This window comes from Protopterus annectens, chromosome 11.part0 (assembly GCF_019279795.1).
Source record: "Protopterus annectens isolate FY-2018-M chromosome 11.part0, PAN1.0, whole genome shotgun sequence".
Taxonomy (NCBI): domain Eukaryota; kingdom Metazoa; phylum Chordata; order Ceratodontiformes; family Protopteridae; genus Protopterus; species Protopterus annectens.
Window position 1 is genome coordinate 1,394,550,673 of NC_056745.1, and position 21,870 is coordinate 1,394,572,542.

The window sequence follows — 21,870 nt, forward strand, 5'->3', positions numbered from 1 at the left end:
AAAAAAAAAAAAAAAAAAAAAAAAAAAAAAAGAACTACAGCTGCTATATTCTTCTAAGTGGATAAATAGCATGCACCCAGTGATACAGTGAAACATAAATTTCTACCTCTTCACATGCACACAAAGTTTAAAAAAAAAATCTTAAAAAGTTAAAAAAGCAAGGTAAATAAATAACCCGTGATTTGATGTTGTCTCCTATGTCCATTCCTCAACAGCTGGATCTTCAGATGCAACCTCAGATCCATCTTTGGCAACTCTAGATTTTGGACCCCAAGCTTGGGCTCCTCCCCTTACCCATAACCCTCCCAACATTACCTCAGATCTTGTTTGCAGTGCATTAGAGACAGATGCAGATCTCCTTGATCAGGTAGTGGGTTAAGTCAAGTAAGAGTTTTTTCTTTGATTTCTATCACAAGATTAACATTTACTTTGGTTTCTTTTCACTTAAAATATTTTCCCTACCTCTGCTGTCATAGAAATGCTTTCTTAAAACTTTGTATATATTTTTTTCTTTTTCCTTGGACCTCGGCACCATCTTTCTCTAAAACAAAATTAACTATACATATTCTACACACATATGTATATATATATATATATATATATATATATATATATATATATATCTGCATACATGTATATATATATATATATATATATATATATATATATATATATATATATATATCTGCATACATGTATATATATATTTATGTATTCTATATTTTCTATATATTCTGTTCTACCTTGTTAGACTTCTTTAGAGTGTCTGTATCGTGTGAGGCTCTCCCAAATGATGGATAAACCTTCTGATTTTAAAAAATGTGTGGTCTATGGCCACAAGATACTTAACTTGAGTGCACACTTTAAATGTGTCTACTGTCTCATAGCTTCATAATTGGATGAACAGTGTGATATATGTACAGCCTTTGGTACTGGGCAGTAGTAGAGAGAAAGAACCAACTAATCCTTAAGGGACTTCTCCATGGCTCCATGGGAGAAATGTCCAAGTCTCAGTATACTGGTATTGGAGCTTCAACTTCCTCAAAAAGTCTGCAGACAAATATAAAGGGAACAAAATCACTAAGGCAAAGACTATAAGGAGGTTAAGAAATGTTCCCCATATCATTCTTCTTCCTTTTTGGCATCCCCAACTCTGGCTCCTAAAGTATCCAAGACTTTGGGTCCGACTCTTTTCTCCCAGTTGATCCTGACTGGACCTAAGATTCCCCCTCTCCTGAAGCTACATTTTTCACTGGAACCAGTTTCTCCTCAGCTCCAATCACCTTTTCTTCAAGAGAGGATTAGCCATCACCTATCTAGACCTTCTTCTACAGCTTTTTCCCAGAGGTCATTTCAGTCAGCCAGGAGCCATTCTGAAGCTGATGTGGACTGCATGGTGAGGAAATTTCACAGGACAACATATTCAGCTGGGGGTCTTCCTATCTCCAGCCACCACTGGACCTGGCGGTTATCTACCTTCTCCTCATCCCGTAGTAGCTCCTCCCTCGAGGAGCCTTGGCCTTGGATGGCTCGACACTGGTGTCAGCACTGGAACTGGGTCAAATGGAGTTCAGGGGTTTGCCTGGTGAGCTATTCAGATTTAGAGGTCTCCTTCAACTTCAGCACTCAGACTGTCAAGAGAGCATTCTCCTGATCATAGATACAAACTACTCTTTCCAGCTCAGCTCTACCAATCCCCAAAGAACACCCCTAATGCTACTGAAGGTGTTTTGAGAGCTGTGGATATAGGCATTACCATTAGGAGATATGCCTAAATACACTTGTGTGACTTAGTGGAGTACTTCAAAATGTTTTTTATTATTAATGCTCCATTTGATGGTTCAACACTCTGACTCTTTGAGCCTAAAGTGAAAGCCACAGTAACAAGGAGTGAGCAAGATGGATATTCCCTTTCTGCTTTTGGAATATGGTTTTCTATCCCCAAAGATCTTTCTCTAGGACCCAGAAAGGGGGTAAGAAACTATGGTTCTGGAAATCTCAAGAGTTCTCTCTTGACACTTCAGGAGACAGCCGCCCTTGAGATGGGGGGGGTTAATAATAGATGTTAGCCATGAGGCAGAGATGAAGTGCAGAACGAAGGCTTTAGAGGTCCCTTCACAGAGAGGCCTTATCAGTACTCCTGAAGGGTTGCCTGACTACCGTACTCTGGAGGCAGTCCAGAGTGCCTAGTCCTGCACCTCAAAGTCTGGATGTCCATCAAGGACAGCAGATGCGTGCAGAGGATAATAACTAGAGGCTATTATATTCCTTTTTTATGCCTTCCACCAAATTCAAAAAAGTTACCAAATGTTCCACCATCTCAAAGGCCAGTGACACTTAAAGAAGTTCAAAAGCTGAACAAGTGAGTCATCCAAGAGGTCCCACCAGACCAACTAGGATCTAGAACTTACTTAAGATTCTTTTTGGTGCCAAAAGGGACCCCTGACCAATCTTGGACCACAGCCACCTCAATAAATATGTCAAGCAATCAAAGTTCTGTATAGCTACAGTGCAATCCATTCTCTCACTTCTGCGAGTCAGTGATTGGATGTGGTCTATAGATCTTCAGGATGCATGTCAAGATGGACAGGGGATCCAGAAGGTCTCTCTTCTTCTGTCTGGGAGCCAGTCATTTCCAATTCAGAGTCCTGCATTTGGCCTTGCCACAGCCTCCTCAGGTGTTCACCAAATGCATGGCAGTGTAGCAGCATACTCAGGCTGCAAGGGTTCTAGGTGTTCGCATATCTGACCGACTGGCTCATTTCCACACTTACCAGGAATCTCCTTATCAAAGCAAGGGATTCCTTGCTCCAAGCTTGTTCAATGTTGGGTATCACAGTCAAGCTGTACAAGTCCAAATTTCATCCTGTACAAATAATAAAGTTTAGAGGAGCACACTTGGAAAAAATCCATCATACAGCAAAACTTACACAGAGCAGGTTATCAACACTTCACAATCATTCTCAAATCATTATTTTCATAGGTTCATAGATTCATAGGTGTGTATTAGGCTAATGGCCCTGAAGCCTTTACAAGCCTAGCCCGTAGGATTACCCTGGCATCGTGCCACCAGACCTTAGTTCCTAGTGCCCCTGTCGAGTAGAGACACTGGAGTGATCTCCGGGGTGAATTTTCTATTTCCCATCCACTCATCAAGATTTCTCTTGAAGAGGGCCAGTGAGGTGCTCTGCTTGACATGTATGGGAAGTCTATTCCATAGTATGGGCAGTCTCTAGGTTATGAACCTGTCCCTCCAGCATGTTCTGTTGATTGTGGTAATGAGGTTGAGGTCTCTGGAGCATGTGGTGTGGAGGGATTTGGATTTCTTTAGATGTAGCATTTCTAACAGAGCTGGGTCAGACATGGCTTTGTAAGTCAAGCAGAGATCGCCTCTAAGTAGGCAATATGAGACAGAGAATAGTTGGAGTTTTTTGAGTCTGTCCATATAGGACATGTGTTTAAGGCTTAGAATCCTCTTTGTGAGGTACTTTTGCGGCCTCTCCAGTTGTTGCAGGTATCTAGTGAGGTACATGCCAAACGGGGTATTGTACTCGATGATTGGCCTAATGAGAGAAGAGTAGAGGGAAACAATGACCTCTTTCTTCCTGGATGCAAAACCCTTAGTAATGAGATGTGCCGCACAGAAGGACTTTCTGACCACAGTGGCAATGTGGTGGTCAAATGAGAAGTTGCTGTCTACCTGTGTTCCTAGATCTCTTCAGCCTTCTGTGTTCAGTGGACTACCATCAATGTGGTAATTCAAGGGAACTGGGTTTTTCCCAGTGGGGATGACGACACATTTTTTGGCATTGAGCTTAAGGCCATGATTCTGACACCAGTCGTTGGTCTCAGATGCCTTTCTGTCAGATGTCAACATCACTTGGGGAGTTAATAACAGTCCCAACTTGCAATCGTCTGCGAACTTTGTCAACCAGAGTCCCTTCGTGTTGGTCTGGGCTTCGAAGAAGTAGATACCAAACAGGAGAGAACCCAGGACTGAACCCTGTGGGACTCCACTCGTGACTATTTGACAGTTTGACTTGGAGTCAGCTACTTTCACACTGTGGGTTCTATCTGTGAGCCAGTTTGCAACCCATCTAGTGATATAGGTGTTGATGCCCAGTTTAGTGAGTTTTTCCATGATTCCTGAGTGGGAAATGGTATCAAAGGCCTTGGCCAGATCAATGTAGGCTGTATGAACCACCTTACCATTATCCACAGCTCTGGTGGCTGACTCAAAGAAGTCGACCAAGTTGAGCAGGCAGGATCTACCCTTCACAAAACCAAACTGTGTAGGATTCAGAGTTTGGAGATTCCCTATATCCTTGTTTATTAGGTCCATGATGATGCGTTCCATAGCTTTGCATATCAGACTAATCTGGCTAATGGGGTGATAGTTCCGGGGGTCTGTAGTCACTCCTCCCTTGTGGAAAGGGATGACTGTAGCAGTGCGCCATTCGTTGGTGACAAGGCCTGAGGTGAGGCTGTGATTGAACAGGACACACAGGTGAGGTGCCAGTTCACTCTGTAGTTCATGTAGAACAAGCCGGGGATATTATCAGGTCCCATAGAAGCTATATTCTTGGCCTTGGACAGTGCTGTTTTAACCTGTGCAGCAGTAATACTGGGTGCCTGGCAATCTACTGGTATTGTAACTGGTCCTTTGAGGGAGGGGGAGGGGTAAAGTTGGCACTGAATCTGTCGGCCAGTATATTGGCAATATCTGTTGGCTCTGTATAGGAGGTACCATTGTGCATTAGCGCAGAGCAAATCTGGGTATTGCCGTGGATATTCTTTACATAACTATAGAAGGCCTTTTGGTTGTCTTTACTATCTGCTGCAATTCTGTTTTCATAGCTAGCTTTAGAGGATTTGATGAGGGATCTCAACCTTTTGTTGAGGCTGATAAGGGAGTTTTTCCAGTCTTGGGACTTCACCTTATTCCGCATCAGTTTCAGAGTTTGTTTATGGCAGGGGACCACCAGATTGTCTTCCTCTTTTTGGAGGAGAACGTCTTGGTTCTATTGGGTATGGCGAGATCCATGCATTTGTGTACATGTTATCTCATAAACCAATGGCAAGAATGATCCTTTGTTTACTGGATTCTATGGCAGTGTCCATCACCTTAGTCTATCTTGCCAGATATCACATGAGAGTACTACAATGGATCCTAGCAATACATTGGTCTATCTGGTGACAACCATTATCCTTCACCGTATGTCTGATGAATATTTGCATGACTCACATCCAGTGTTGGCTCGAATCTCTACTGTATTACAAGGTTGCCCATTTGTCTTTCCCCAGCCCACAGCTTCTGTGACCTCATATACTTCCCTATTAGGTTGGGGGCACTAGAGGGGAAAGTTAGTCCAAGTCACATGGTCCCCTTCCAAGGCTAATCTCCATATCAAACATTCTAGAGATGAGGGCAGTCTTTATAGCATTGCAGGCCTTTCAGGACTCCAAGAATTGACATCTATCCAGAGCAATAACATGTCAGTAATCTGGTAAATCTTTTCCATTATGTTAAGAAGCCATGAAGTTTTGGCAATGGGTGAAATCTTCCAATCACTTTCTTCTAGCAACACATATTCTGGGGAAGTCCAATGTTCTAGTGAACCGCTTGAGCAGATCCCATCTCCTGCCTCAGAAGTGCCTCTTGAATCAAAAGATGGCAGAACAGATTTTTTGCCATGGGGTCAGCTGTGCTGCTATCTTTTTGCTTCTCCTCAAATCATCAAATGCTGCAGGTTCTTTTCCCTGATCACCCCAGAGAAGAAGACACAAAGGAATGCTCTGATTCACAGATGGCCACCAGGTTTGCTTTATGCCTTTCCTCTGACTCCTTTTAACTCAAAATTTCTTCAGAAAGCACTAGAAAAGAAAGTCATCGCGATCTTTATTCCCTTTTAACCTCAACAAACTTGGTTCCCCTACCTGTGAACTCATCTGAAACACCGTCCATGGGTGCTTCACTCCTGACATCGTGTCATTTCTCAGCTATCCAGTCTTCCTCTTCCAAGCATCCAAGCCTTCAAGTTAACTGCTTGGTTTCTTCACTTCCAGTGATGTGTAGTCTGTCTAGGCTTTCTTCTCAAGTTATCCATATCCTTACTTCCTCCCAGATACCATCTTCTAGGAAGACTTACAAAAGTAAATGGAAAAGGTTCTGTGTTTGCGCTATGGAAAGAAATTTAAACCCTTTTTCATTATCTCTTCCAGTGGTTGTAGACTTTCTAGCCTGTCTTTTTAAGAATGGTACCAGCTGTTCTATCAAAGTCCAGTTATCAGCTGTTTCCAGTTTCTATAATGGAGAAAGTCAGTCCCCCATTATTTATCTCAAATTATCGAAGGCCTTTCTGAGGGGTGCCTTTTTTTTGGTCTCCCCTTAGAGATCCTACTCCTCCTTGGGTCATTACTATTCTATTTCAAGCACTGAATCAACCATCATTTGAACATGCAACCAAAGTGGAGCTTCAGTTCCTTACACAGAAAATGTTTCTGGTGGCAGTTACTTCTGCAAAGAGGGTTTCCAAACTTCAGACCCTTTCCTGTAAACCTCCATGCATTATTTTCATAAGGACAGAGTTTCCCTTCGAACTAATCTTTCCTTTTTACCAAATGTAGTTACTGGAACAAGCTAAAATCAAAATATTAACATTTTGTAACAAAGGAGAACACATACTACATTTATTGGCTGTTCATAGGCAGCTTTGATTTTACATTTACAGTATGAAATCATTCAGAAGGTCTGATCAACTTTATGTATCCTTTTCACTAAATAAGCTAGGTCACAGAGTTTCCAAATTCACCTTATCCAGGTGGTTGTCTGCTTGCATAGCTCATGTGTACAAAGAAAAAGACCTGCCTTTAAGTAAGCGTATTAAAGCTCACTCTTCTAGGTCTGTGGCAACCTCTGCAACCTTTTTTTTTCCACAGCATCAGTTGATAGCATTTGCACAGCTGCCACTTGTTCTAACATTCATACCTTCATATCCTATTATAAACTGGATTTACTTTCTAGAGTCAGGGCAGCCTTTGGTTCAGCTGTCCTCTGGAATATCCTTCTATGAAACCACTCAAGGTTTGTATTAGTTGTCCCAAACTTTCAGGAATGGATGGAAGACGCAACATCAGATACGAAAATTATTTCCTTACCATGACAATAGATCTGTGTTGCCTGCTTCCTTCCCTCCTCAACATTTCTCTTACCTATCCTCCTACATGATTATGGAACCTGTTGCTTACTTATCCTAGTTTGACAAGACTGACATATTCTAAAGGCTCTTTGAGTACATTTTAGCTCCAAATCAGTTTCTAAGCATTCGTAATCTATTGGATGATCCTTTATAGCATTACTTTTGTTAGTTGTAAGATGCAAACATTTTTTTCTCTTAGCCAAACTTGATCTGAGGTGATGTAAGGCTTTGCAGAGGGTCATGGGTAAGGGGAGGAGCCTGATCTTGGGATCCAAAGTCTTGAGTGGCTGATGATGGATTCAAGGTCAGATCCAAAGACCCATCTGTTGAGGAAAGATGGAAGCAGACAACACTGATTTATCATTATGTTAAATACATAACTTTCATGTACGTTAGGAGTAGCCAAGCATACTAATGTAAACAGCAGTACAATGATTTCTAGTCTTAATTTAATGTACTCTGTAAGTATTGGTTCATATATATCCTACACTTATGAATCTCAGGATTTCACAATGCCAAGAAGAGATGGAACAGACATGATGATTCAGGTATGAGACCTTTGTTTCAAAATGTAACTGCTTTTTTAAAGTAAAGGCATTGTGTAATAGCAAGAAAATCATGGCTGGGTATGAGTAATGCTTGCTGTATCAGTGGCTGGCTTTTCTGGTTTGGTCCCAAGGGAAAACCATGCCAACCATGGATAAACCATGGATTATCCACATCCACCCATGGGTTACTGCTAAATTTCTAAAGAAATATTGAATAGGCAGTGGCATGAATGATGTTTTCAATAGCCCATGTATTTGTTGAAATAGGCATGACCATGGTGTGATTGCCTACCTTAGTGGATTCTGCTATAAGATGCTGACTTTCAGTATGCCGGTAAGCTAAAACACCAAAAAAAAAAAAAAAAATATATATATATATATATATATATATATATATATATATATATATATATATATGGTTCCACTTCATATCATCGAATTTCATTTCATCGAATTTCAAAACATTGAGACCAAATTGTCGAAAACCCAAATCGTCGAAAACCCATATCATCGAATCTCAAATCATTGAAAACTAGAAAGCAACTAGAAATAACATTCCACAGAGTTAGTACTGCATTTATGCAGGGGACAAGCCCCCCTGCACCCCCCATGTGGGGGGCTCCACCCCCCCCACACCCCCCGTAAATGAATATACCAACTCCAAGGTTGCACTACAGTGGGGGAAAAAGGTAATTTCCTAACTCCACTGTAGTGCGACCTTGGAGTTGGTATATTTAATTGCGGGGGGTGTGGGGTGCAGGGGGGCTTGCCCCCTGCATAAATGTAGTAAACAGTGTCTTGGAGGTTATTTCTAGTTGCCTTCTAGTTTTCAATGATTTGAGATTCGATGATATGGGTTTTCGACGATTTGGTCTCGATGTTTTGAAATTCGATGAAGTGAAATTCGATGATGTGAAGTGGAACCATATATATATATATATATATATATATATATATATATATATATACCAGAAGTACAGAAGGGTGAAAAGATCATCTCAATCACACCATTTTCTTTATCCCACCAGCTTGTCAGTACTGCAGTATTAACAGCTGAGTGAGTGCACTTACCATAACAGTATATGTTTGAGTAGGATCACTGTTGCAGTTGTCCTTGTGATGTATGAGAATTAGCCACATGTGGACAACTGTCTGTCTAGTATGGCCTCCAGAGTTTGTATGTCCTGATACAGGCTAGCTACTGTCCAATGTAGAGGCATACATTTACATTCCAGGCAAATGGTGCAGCTATTATGTACCATCTTCAGTTCTTTTCTACCAGTGATGATGTGGGGTATATATCTAGAGAAAGGAATGGACCCCTATTTTTTTCTTTTAGATGAACAATTAAGGCAAAGAATAAAACAAAGACTATAACCACACATGCAGTCCACCCAGCTGCACCCCCCCTCACAGCTCAAACTATGAATTAGGTGATAATAGCACCCTTTTCTTCTCACCATAGTTGTTAGGTTTCTCCAGGACATTAGGACAATTCATAGGAGGAAGGAAGGAAGCTGGGCAACAGTACTGCAACTGTAATCATACTAAAACATAAGTACTGCTGCTCTGAGTTTGCTCACACAACTATTTTTTAATTTCTGTGGACCATTGTTGCAACAGTATTCATCAGGTATGAGAAGATTACCAAAGCAAAATCTGTACAGGGAGTTGGAGGGGGAGACACCAGACTTAGCAATGACACTGTGCCTCCTTTTGTGCTCTTTCCATTCCTGGGGATTAGGTGTTCAAAGAAGCTTTGATGGATGGTGATGGAAAACCTACCCTGATTCTTTATTCGGTATTTATGTTATATTTTTTGGAAAAAAGTATAAATGCTGGGCCAAGTATCTACCGCTCAAATATACTAAGTACTGAAACTTTTGAAAAAAAAATGCTGAAGAGGCCATCACACTGGAAGAATGAGTTCTAACTTGTCCCTGTGAAATCTCATACCTTTTACATCAGGACAAAATGCCCTTAGTCAGTTAATTGGATACATATTGTTTGGTGATTGTTCTAGCCTTTTCCCAGTGGATACAGACATTTTATTGCATTCTTAAAAGTCCCTGGATCTATCAGTGTCATACCTGAGTTGAATATGGGTGTCTAACAGTGTAAAACCTTCTTATCCCTATTTTGTAGTTTAGAAAAGAGGTCCAATGGCAGCATGGTCTGGCTGATGGAAATCTCTGAGACTACATTTGGCACAAAAGAAGGGTTAGTTCTTAGGTCCACCCTGTCCCTTTGGAAGACTCTGCAAGGTCCTGTACACATTAGGGCCTGCAGCTCCGAAATTTCCTTGCTTCCTGAGGTGATGCAATATTTTCCAAAAGAAGCGCCTGTGTGGATTAGAAGCTGCTGGCTCAGATGGATCCAAGGTTATCTTCCGTAAGATGAAGATGAGGTCCCAAGGATGAAAGATAGCCCTCCTTGGTGGATGGGAATACAGTATCCTTTTAAAGAACTGATGTACCAACCAAATGGTTTTCCTGGGGTAGAACAAGAACGCAGAATGTAACGAAAGGTAAAGCATGTAGGGTTAAGATAGTCCTTCTGTAAAAAATGTGTTGGATAAGAAATTATCAGTTGTAATGTTACTGTGCTGAGTATCTGGTAAATATTGTTGCATCAAGTGAAAAAACCTTCACTTCATCAGATGTGACTTCCTTGTATTAGGTGTCCTGTCTTCCTTAATGGTTTTAGTATGGTTTTAGTATGTCCTTGGAAAATATGTGCCTGAAACGAATGAGTGTCATTTCTTCCATGTCATTAATCTGATGCCCTGTAGTTTGAGAGCACCAGTGAACTTGACTTTTGGGTAGGCAAATCCATTGCCTAAAGTTAGGTGTTTTGGGACTTCTTCCCCAAATACACAAGTAGGGTGAATCAGTGTTGTCTGGGCCAGAACATGGCCAGCAGAATCATCTTGGGTCTTTCTTGCAGTACTCTGGGGAGTGAAGGGATGGGTGTATATTCATTGTGCTGGAGGTATGTGCTGTGCTTTGAGGTCTGAGGATATGTAAAACATCCTGAAACTCATCTGTAATTGTCAGACTAACTCCCAAGCTTGCATGGCTAAACTGCAAAGGGGGTGTGAGCAAGTACCCTCTTGTTTATTTATGTATTATGTGATTGCTGTGTATTCTATGGTCAAGAACAATACTCCAGGCCTCTATCTGAAGGTTTTGAAGTTAACTGATAACATCTCTCTCTCTCTCTCTCACTCTCTCTCTCTGACATTTATTTAATTTTATTTACTTATTTAACATTTTATTACTTGGAAAGTCCAACTGGAACAGAGCCCATTTTCAGCAGAGGTTTGGGGAGAAATGCTCCAAACATGTCTTTGGAATGTGGGAGCAAACTGAAGCATCCAGAGGAAACCCACATGAACACAGGGAGGACATGCAGACTTCACATAGAAGACACCTCAGCTGAGAATCAAACTGGATAACCTCTTGCTATGAGGCAATAATGCTAACCACTACACCACTGCCCCACAATGATATATTGCTTTCTTTGTCTGGCAGTCTACAGATCTTGCTCCATAAGGTTCTTGGTGTCAGAACCCCAAGCCTTGTCAGTTGCATTTCCCACCAGTTTCTTGTTGCAAAAGAGATTGAAAAGGCATACCCACAATTGCCTTTGAGCTGAGTAACTCAACAAATTATTTCTGGATATACTACAGAGCTGATAGCTCCATGTCTAGGTGGCATGAATGTTGTCCACATTGTTTTTTCAGATGCCACTCGATGATTTTGCATATGGAAATTTTCCAGAGACACAATGATGGAGACCATAAATCCAAGGACTTTGAAAAACTATCATCTGATGTTGTTAATCTTCTTTCCATTCATCACTGATGGGTTCTGTTACTAGCCCTCGGAACCAAGTCAGCCTTTTTACCAAGCTTGCACCAGCCAAAAAAACTCTCGAGCTAAGTATCTACCCAGAATGCCCTTCTCCCTGTTACCTCAGATCTCATTTGCCACATAGCCGTAAAGCCACGTTTCAGCCAAACTGTTTGGGAGTGTCCCACCTTTTGGTGCAGCCTCCATGTGACATTTGTCAGAGTTTTAGTCAATGCACTCTTAATGAGCACAAAAATAAACTCATTCTGAAAGGGTTACTCAAGTCTCCCTTCCCAGGGGTCATTTCTGTGATGGAGGTCTCAACCCCTCCCTCTAAGGACAAAAAGAGATCCCACTCTGTTTCATCTTCACCATCGGGTGATTCGAGCCAGCCTGGGAAATGAAAGGTCCCAAAGTTATCTTTGGAGCATAAATCAGCCTCCTCGGCTCTGTCTTCTTTGGCTCCGACCATCTCAAAACCTTTGATACTGGTGCCCTTTTCGGCACTGGTCCTGCCTCCAGCACCAATCATAGACCTTACTATGCCTATTTCGACTTTGGCACCTGTGGCCACTTTGGCCTTTGTGGTCTGAGAATAGGTAAGACATCCAGAAACTCATCGACCTTTGACTACGCCATTAGTTTCCATTTTGGAACCGACCGTTTTGGCTCCGAGTGCCACTTCGACACCGAGCATTGTACCGACCTCATTGGATTTGACATCTTTACTTCCAGTCTCAAAACTAGAGACTTCAGTGCTGGCAGACCTTGCACCACAGACCAGATACTCCCCCTCTGTAGAGCCATTTCTGGGTCAAGTCTATAGTCTCTTCATCGAACGTCCTGACTCCCCATCCGGAGTATCCACTAGATCCACCAGGAGCCTTTCTGAACACAATGTTGTGCATCTTGTAGACCAGCTGTTGTTAGCCAGGGGGATTCCCTCACTTTCTAAGATCCACCCACCTGCAGGACTTGGGTTGCCTTATTCATGAACTCCATCTTACACTCCTACTTCAACCATCTTGGTTCCAAAGCCTTCTGTTCTGACATCCTTCTTGGAACCCATCACCTTGGCACCTACGGTGCATCTCACTCTGGCTCCAAGTTTGTCCCTTTGGTCTTCGGTTCCCACTGAACCGGTCCTTCCTCAATCTGGGGATTGGGGGACGGGCATGTCATCCTGGGGTAAGGAGCCATCTTTCTCCTCGGTTCCATCCTTGGTGTCACTAGCCATGTCTGTGCTGATCCTGCTTGAGGCTCCATCCATGGGGGCAGGTTCTTCAGAGCAGGGTGTGACCCCCAGTCCCGAGGTTATCTTTCTCAGTTCTGGGCTCCCATCCCTCTTCGGGTGGGCCTGCCTTCCGAGCAATGGAGAGGGCTCTTGCTTCTGGCAACACTCTGATGTCAGAACCCCAGTTTTCACCCCCTGAGCTACAGCTGCCACAGACCACCCCCCCAGGACACCAGGCAGAGAAGCCGCAAGACACCCCTGTTCAGCATACCTGCTCTTCTGAGTCCTCCTCAGAGACCCCCCCCTCCACTGAGGAGCCCCCTCGAAAGAAGTCATACAAGAGGAAGCACATGGACTCACCTGAGGAGTCCTTAATGGAAGACATGGATTACGATGATGGTGAAGGGTCCACATGGTCACCTCCTGATAATGTCTCCTTCAGAGACATCCTGGAAATGTTAAAGCAGAGAGGTGACTGGAAGCCCTCCAACCCTTTGTCTGAGGAGTCTGTGTTCCTGCAGGCTTTCCACGCCCGGCCTTCTACCTCTTGGGTGACCCCACCTGCCAACAAGCTCATCCAGCTCATCATGCGGGGTGCTTGGAAGAACCCTGATTCCACTGAGGTGATCCCTCGGAGACCAGACAAAATCCTTTCCCATCCCGAGGAGAACCCGCATTGGTCCAAAGGGTTACCAGTTGATGCTATGTTGGTGACGGCAGCCACGAAAAAGGAGTTGGCTGAGGAAAGTCCCACTGTCCACCACCCAACATGGAGTCCCGGGTGGTAGACAGACTTGTGAAGCATGTTTTTGCATCAGGGACCTTTGTCATATGGTCCCTGAATTATTTGGTGCATTTTACGAGGTCCCAGATGGACTTGATCTACGAACTCTCTGGGACACTCACAGGACAGTTGTCTGACAAGGCCAGGGACAAAGTGGCCTTGCAGCTCGCAACTCTGGAATTGATATCAAACTTGTCCATGAAGTTGCTGTCACACTCAACTGAAGGGGTGGCTAGAGCAGCGGGTTTGGGCAGTGTTATGAGGCGTCATGCCTGGATGTGCATTTGTGACCTCGCGGACCCCTTCAAATCTTCCTTTCTGAATGCTCCCATTGAAGCTTTGTCCCTTTTTGGCTCCAGAGTGAAGGACATGCTAGCCAGGTGTGAGCCAGATGGAAAGACCCTGTCTGCTCTAGGCCTATGGTTTTCCAACCGTCAATGTACCTTCTCCAGGAATCAGAGGAGTGGAAAGATGTGGCATAAGAAATCTCAGGGTCCCTTCCATGCCGCACGTGGTGATGATAGAGGCAGAAGGGGTAACAATTCTGGAAGATGCCCCTACAGAGGCAGAGGGTGTCCTCATAATCAGGGCTCCAGGGATTCCTTTTCTAGACAACCTTATCAGCGCTCCTGAGGAGCAGCCTGATTGCTTACCTCTGGAAGCAGTTGAGGGCCGTTTCTCTCTGCACCAAGCTGCCTGGCAATCCATCACCACCAATCATTGGGCGCAGAGCATTACCACCAGAGGCTACATTATTCCCCTTTCTTGTCAGCCAAATTTCCCAAGAAAACTTCCCAACATTCCATCCAGTCAAAGGGAAGAAGCAGCTTCAGAGATTATAAAGCTGTCTCAAAAAAGAGTCATCCAACCAGTTCCACCAGACCAGCGCAGATCTGGATTTTACTCAAGATTCTTTTTGGTGCCAAAAAAGCCAGAGGACTGGAGACCCATTTTGTATCTCAGCAGCTTAAACAAGTCTGTCACCCAAACCAAATTCTGGATGGTGACAGTTCAGTCCATTCTCCCCTTTTTAAGAGAAAGCAATTGGATGTGCTCTATAGATCTCTGGGATGCATATTACAACATCAAGATGGACAAATGCTCTTTGGTTGAGATGCAAGGTGATCCTCATAGCCCCATTCTGGCCTTGACAAGCTTGGTTCCCCTTCCTTTGGCCTCACCTAGTATACCTGCCGTGGATTCTGGACCCCCTACCAGATCTGATTACTCACCCCCAGGGGTTGAGTCACCCAAATCTGTCCAGTCTCAAGCTGACAACCAGTCTCAAGCTGACAGCTTGGTTTCTCCACTTCCACTAGTAGCCAGGCAAGCTAATCTTTCCTCGCCTGTTCGAGACATCATTCTGGTCTCTCATAAACCATCCACCAGAAGACTGTATCAGGATAAATGGAAAAGATTCTCCATCTGGTCCAAGGATAACATGCTTGAGCCGTATTCGGCTCCAGTTACTGCAGTGCTTCAATACTTGGCTAAGTTTTTGATAATGGAGCCTCAGCCTCTACCATATGAGTAAATCTAGTGGCAATGTCCAATTTCCACAATGGTATAGATGGCACCCCTGTTATCTCTCTACACATTTGCAAGGCTTTCCTCAAGGGAACTTCTCATTATCAGGCCTCCTGTCAGACAGCTATGGAACTATGGAACCTCAATCTAGTCCTTCACCTTCGACTAGAAACCTTTTGAACCTGCTGCGAAGTGTGACCTAAAGTTTTTGTCTTGGAAATCCTTGTTCTTGCTAGCCATCACATCTGCCAGAAGAGTCTTGGAGCTGCACGCTTTGTGTATCAAGAGGCCCTATCTGGTCTTTCATATAGACAGAGAATCCCTTTAGATTAATCCATCCTTTCTCCCCAAAGTTGTTTCTGAATTCTCCATAAACCAGACCATTGACCTGTCAGTGTTCTTTCCGAATGTTGTCAATAGAGGAGAGTACTGCCTTCACTCTTTAGATGTACATAGACAATTGAGATTTTATCTAGACAGGACCAAACCTATCTGTAAATCTGAACAGCTTTTCATCTCCTTTTCTGGGCCCAGAATGGGAGAGGCTGTTTCCAGGGTTACATTATCAAAATGGCTAAAGGACAGCATACATTTCATCTATTCCCTCAGTAATGAACATATGCCAAAAGTTAAAGCTCACTCCACTAGATCTATGGCAACTTCTGTAGGTTTCCATTCCAGGGCTTCCATGGATGACATCTGTGCAGCAGCTACTTGGGCTAAGCCTCATACCTTTATAAATCATTACAAACTGGACTTAGTCTCCAGAGGGAGAGCTACCTTTGGCTCAATGGTACTCAGGAATGTTCTTCCATAAGGGCCACCCATGGACCTCAAGGTAGCTTAGGATTCTGTCCCATCAGTGATGAATGGAAAGAAGAATAACAACATCAGATAAAGAAGTTATGTCTTACCATAACGTTCCATCTGTGTTGTTCATCTTCTTTTATTCATCACTTCCCACCCTCTTTCCCCCTCCAAAGGCTCCTGGGGATGCTTTGAGTCTAAGTGGTACCCTAGGGTAGTTGCAGATGTGGCCTTGGCTTTACTTCCTTTTCTCTGGCAAACTTGATCTGGGGTAACAGGGAGAATGGCATTATGGGTAGAGACCTAGCTCAAGAGTTTGCACGAGCCTGGTAAAAAGGCTGACTCAGTTCCAAGGGCTCAGAACTAAACCTATCTGTGATGAATAAAAGAAGATGAACAACACAGATGGAATGTTATGGTAAGACATAACTTCTTTTTTATTATTACCATCCTTTGGGACTAATGCAAGGTAAATGTCTGCTAGGAAGGTCACCTTTTTTTGGTGACAGTAAGACCCTGGTTAACACTTTGTCCAGGGCGGCTTCCAGAATTCAGGAAGACCGTCCTATCTTTGCAGTTCCCCTTATGAATGAGCCTTCAGCAGGCAATCATCTAAATCTACTAGATATGAATATCCTTTGTACTTTGAAATATTACTGCTGGGGTCATGCATTTTGTGAACACCCTGGGAGCAAAGAAGAACCCATAGAGCAAGGACGTATAGTAGAAGTGGAAGTCCCCTAATCTGAACTGAAAGAATCTTCTGTGCTCTCTGTATATAGGGACATATAAAAAGGTATCTTTGCGGACCAGAGTAACTACAGATTCATTGGACATCAATAAGGGGAGGACGGTCTGCAGAATGAACTTCAATACCGTTAAGAAAAGGTTTAGTTTTGAGAGATCCAGAATAGACCAAAATGGCCCATCTATTTTGGGGACCAAGAAAAGTCTGGAATAAAAGCCTCCCATTCTTCCCCTTTGGAACCCTTTTTATTTCTCTTTGAGAAAGAAGATAAATAAGAAAGTATAACTCCAACTTCACCTGATCCTCTGGGATAGCAGCCACCCCTGTAAAAAGGAGTGAAGTTTTACATTCTATTCTGTAACCCGACAGATAATGTCCAAACCTTGCTTATCAGAGGATACTTTTATCCTAGTTTCTCTGCAGAAGTTGAACTTTGTGGAGGTGAAGGAAGGGTTTTAGGTAGGATGGAGAAAGACAGGAGGGAAGGTAATTCATTAAAGAGTGAGTATTGCTCAGACAAGGCTATTATCAGAAGGCCTCCCTGATATAGTCTTCTTCCTCTAGCCTTCCCACTTATGTTTTTTGAAGGTTTTCTTCTGCATGGTCTGTTGGACCCTGGTCTGACAACAGTACACAGATCATTATTTGGATTTATAATTTCGCCTCTTCTTCAGAATGAGTGGATGGAATTGTTTTTGTTAGATTTCATTATCCTCCCGCCTTTCTTCCACATTTTTTAAATTTTCTTGAATGGGAGGATCATAAATGATATTTTTGTACTGGGACACATTAAGTAGCTGCTTCTTAACGTCCTTGGTTGGGGGCTGAATCCTCATCTAAGCATGTTGTTAACAAAATCTCCACAGGACCACCACGCAAACTAAATAACCACGAATGCCCGTGGTGCCAAAATGTGACAGACTGACTCCAAATACTGTCAGGAACAACTTTAATGAAGTAATAATCACTTTAAACAATAAAACAAATGGCTAAGGGCTTTTCTTCCATGAATCCTGCTGTATTAATTCAGTGTTAAAATTAAAACAATATAATGCTTAGAAGTCTTACTTTGAATATATTTCACCCAGTGCTGATTCTTTAAAATGTTAATTGACTGGGAAGTGTGAGTTCAATTATTAATTATTTTATGCACTAGTGATTGGGGAAATATATCATATGACAATGATTGTGGAAATATATCATATGACAGTTTTAAATTTAATACTTATAGGTTATCCTGAAAGTTATTTTTAATTGCGATGAAGTTCTGTTATTGAAAATATGTGGAACAAAAGCGCTTAACCATTTTTATTGTTCTAAGTGATTTTTACTTCATTAAAGTTGTTTATAGCATTATCCTCATCCAAGCATGCTTTCTCATGATGGCTCCTGTAGCAGGTACTCGTGATACTAAATCAATTGCATCACACCACCCTTTTACGTTTTCCAACCTTTTTTGTATTATTGGCCAATCTCAAAATATGCATCTTTAGGATGTGTTCTTTGATCTCTGATACCAGTTCTATTTACTTCAGGATTTTTCTTTGATATTTCAATATGTGGTTCTGGAAGTTGGTAGTCTTAATGAAGAAGGCAGCAGATGTATAGACATTTTTATCACTGATATCTAGTACTTTGCTCTCCCTATTATTTGGAAGGGTGTTGAGGACTGGTGCTAGCTTAAAGCTCCTGGCAGTATAAAAGGGAAATTGCAGTTAGGTCTGCCATTTGATTCTGGTATACGTACTATAAAGTCTGTTGGACTCTATAGACCCTGTCATGCTTTTTTTTTTTTTTTGGGGGTGGGGGCTAAGGTTGCAAGTATAGTAACAAGCATGCTACCAAAATGGCATCTTCAAAGCCCTCAAATACTAGGGGTAGAGAAATAGATTTGGGGTCATCTAGGCCTAGCAAGTCCAAGTACCTCTTCTCAGATTCAGTCATCACCTTGGACTTCCATTGCCAGTGTTCTGGTCTTTCCAAAGGAAATGTTGGGGGGGGGGCAATGATATTTTTTTCATCTGAGATATATCCAAAAGGCAAGACCACCTGGGAAGCAATATGCTAAGTCCTTTTCTCCTAAGGATGACTCTGATCCTCTAAATTGTGAAGGTCCCCTTTTCACTTTTATAGACTGAGTGCCTGAAATGGAGGACTTGCTAGAAGCCTGTCGTAACTTGTTGCACAATATGACAAGCTCTTCAGCTAATATCTTGAACTCAAAAGGGTATAGATAAGTCGAGAAAGCAAAACGCAGAAGTTGAAGTGGTTGGTCTTAGTAAAACCTGTCACATAATAGGTGTATGCTGCTCATATTTCCTGGTTTGTGGGAATAGGGATGATATGTAGCCATTGATTCTGCAGCATGGACCTTCTTGGATGAGTGTCTGTAATCCACTGATATATCCAGTATCACACTAGAAAACTCGGAACAGCCAGTTCAGTTTTGTGGCTGTCAGAAATGGTCATTTTGGTGAAAGCAACTCCATATATGTTATGCCTGCAATGAAGTATGAAGTCTAGGAGGATGTACTGGAAGCTTCTGACATGACAAGCTTCTCCAGTGAGGATAGGTAGAGGCTGATAGGTAAAACAGATGTCAAATCTGGGGGCCTGGAAAATTACCTCACCATTTATGATATTCTTTGACCTATACAATGTTGGTAGATTGCCCTCCTGTTCACGAATATGTCTTTCTATAAAGACATCCCATTTTCAAATTCTTTGTGACTTTGTTCCCTTGTATGCCTTTTATTTAGAGTGAAGGACTCTGCTATGATAGCAGATGTCTCTTCCAATTCTGAAGTTTCCATAAGATGTACAGCTTTTTCTACACTAACCTGGCACAGAGAGGCTATATTGCTTCTTTGGGGCTTTCTAGTAAAACCTATAGAAATCCTGCAGTCTAGTGTAAGGCTGGACTTTTCTAAGCACAGCAATAACAACAAAAAATGCATTTAAAATGCAAATCCTTATAAGGAACTTGATGCCTACAGTTGCAAAGGCTTTCTAGGCTTGCAAAAGCCACACCCCAGCAAAAAGAAAAAGAAAAAGTTTCTCAAGAAAACTTTCACCAACAAAATGACATGAAATCAATAAGCTATACAAATGAATTTTCCCAATACAGTAATTAGCTTATAAAGAGTTTTGAAGACGGGAGTTTTGGAGCTGGGACCAGACTGAACAATCACCAAAACACAGCATATGATGGTAACAAAAAAAAAAATGAAAGCAGCATAGTCTGACTATAATGACATAACAGACGAGTACCCTAGTGTTCACAGAGTGTATTTCATGAATGCCTGTGATGTAGCAAAATCCTAGTTCAGACTGTGAGATGGAAAAGAGAGTTACATTTATCAGTGTCCAAACAAAACTACACATATTATTCCTGATAAACTCTGGAAAATATTTCATTTAAGTACTGGAAAACAAATGTTACTTCAACTGTAAAAGATAACAGTGAACACATTTTAGTATTAATGCTCTTGTTAATGCAGTAACTTCTCAGCTAACAAAGTAGTGGAAGGCACAATCAAGCAGTTATTTGACAAATACTACCCTATATCTAAAACATAATTTTACCCTTAACTGAAAATTAATTTAAACATATATCTGTTTGGCTAGTTGTTGATGCTGTCTAAAAACTAAAAAAATAAAAACAATGCTTCAAACGTCTCTCCTTTCCCTCGCAATCTCTTGCCAGCAACTTACAATTTTCTAGCTGATGGGAGTTGTAGGTTTTGATTCCTCTGATACTGTAAAACAAGAATAGATGGTGTGTTTCTGCTCTTCCACAGCTTACTTGGAATTGGCAAGTGGGAAATCACACACATTTTTTATAAGGCAGTATTTGGAAACTTGAGTACTTGGCTGTAAGTAGCAGCTAAATATAGACAGAGAGAGGGATATCATCTGTTTTGTGGGTGTATTCTGAGCTCTGCTGTACATCAGTCTTTTCTGGATGGTTATTTCTTATTAAGCAGCACGTACTTGCAAAACTTCCAGAACACGAAGGCTAAACATCTTGTTCAGGTGTTTTCCTTTTGGCAGTTTGTTAAGAGTTTGGTGAGTAATATACTTTATAGCTTCTTTAAACATTTAATAAAATTACAGGTTGTCGTCTCGGCAATATGTTAGTGAAAACATGCTAAGTGAAATCTCACTAATGTGACCATTGTAAGCAAAGGCTTCCTATATGATGCTAAGATCACATCAGAACTAAAGATTGCTTTAGAGATGTTAAATTTAGAAATACTGATTCAGCGCAGTCAAATCTTATATGGACACCACTTAAATTGGTTGCTGACAAAAAAAGATAAAAGCAGTCTGCTATAAATTTGGAATACATACACCAGACTACTACTGCATATATACCATGCAGCATACAAACATTACTATTGTAACCATGTATAGAAACTGCTTGGAAAATTAGTTTGATTTATGTTTGCTTTCTCAGAAATATATATTTCTTGCTTTGCACAAGCATTCATTTGAACTATGTGGATTTTCTTTATGTTGCTGTAGGCAAAATTGCAAATTCATATTTTAATTAAATTTCATCAGGTCTACATATGATGTCAATTAATATAATATCTGGTCCCCTAAGTGGTGTTACAATGTAACCAGGCATTAATCCACTAGTCGCACCTGTTTTTGTCCATCTAATGCTAATAGGGTCAGGGACCTCTGCCTTGTACTTAAGTAAACTCCTGTTTTAAGAAACATGGCATTAAAAGAAACCAGACTTTCCTAATAAAACTTGCTCTGAGCTATGTTTACTTGGATTGCAATGTTTCATTAATTTACTAAGGCTTATTATGCATGATTTCCTGTCCTTTAGAAGAAGTCTGCTATCTGTTCTAGTTAACATTCTGAGTTTCTAAATCACAAATAAGGCATCTGTGAGCTGAAAAAAATCAAACCTAGCACTTCAGCATGCTGTCATTCAGACTTAGTCATTTTTTATCATCTTGCCTAAATAAAATTAAAAAAATGCCAGCACACATTCTGAATAAAGAAAATGTTCATGAAATGCTATGGTTAATCCAAACTACAACAGAACTGTGTGGATCAAAACCTCTGCTGTTTTTTGTACTGTTGTAGTGAGAAAAAAAATAAAGGTTTGTCTATCAGAGCTGTGTCACAGTTAGAAGCTACTAAATGCTT

The 21,870-nt window shown here is 41.7% G+C and overlaps 1 long non-coding RNA gene across 1 annotated transcript in view; it reads right to left on the minus strand.

The window, feature by feature from the left end:
• The window catches only part of LOC122815862, a 78,099-nt gene extending 57,606 nt beyond the window's left edge, over nt 1-20,493 (minus strand). The window contains exon 1 of the long non-coding RNA XR_006367004.1: nt 20,416-20,493. This is a non-coding gene — a long non-coding RNA (uncharacterized LOC122815862). The remainder of the gene's footprint in view (nt 1-20,415) is intronic.
• Nucleotides 20,494-21,870: the final 1,377 nt, after the last annotated feature.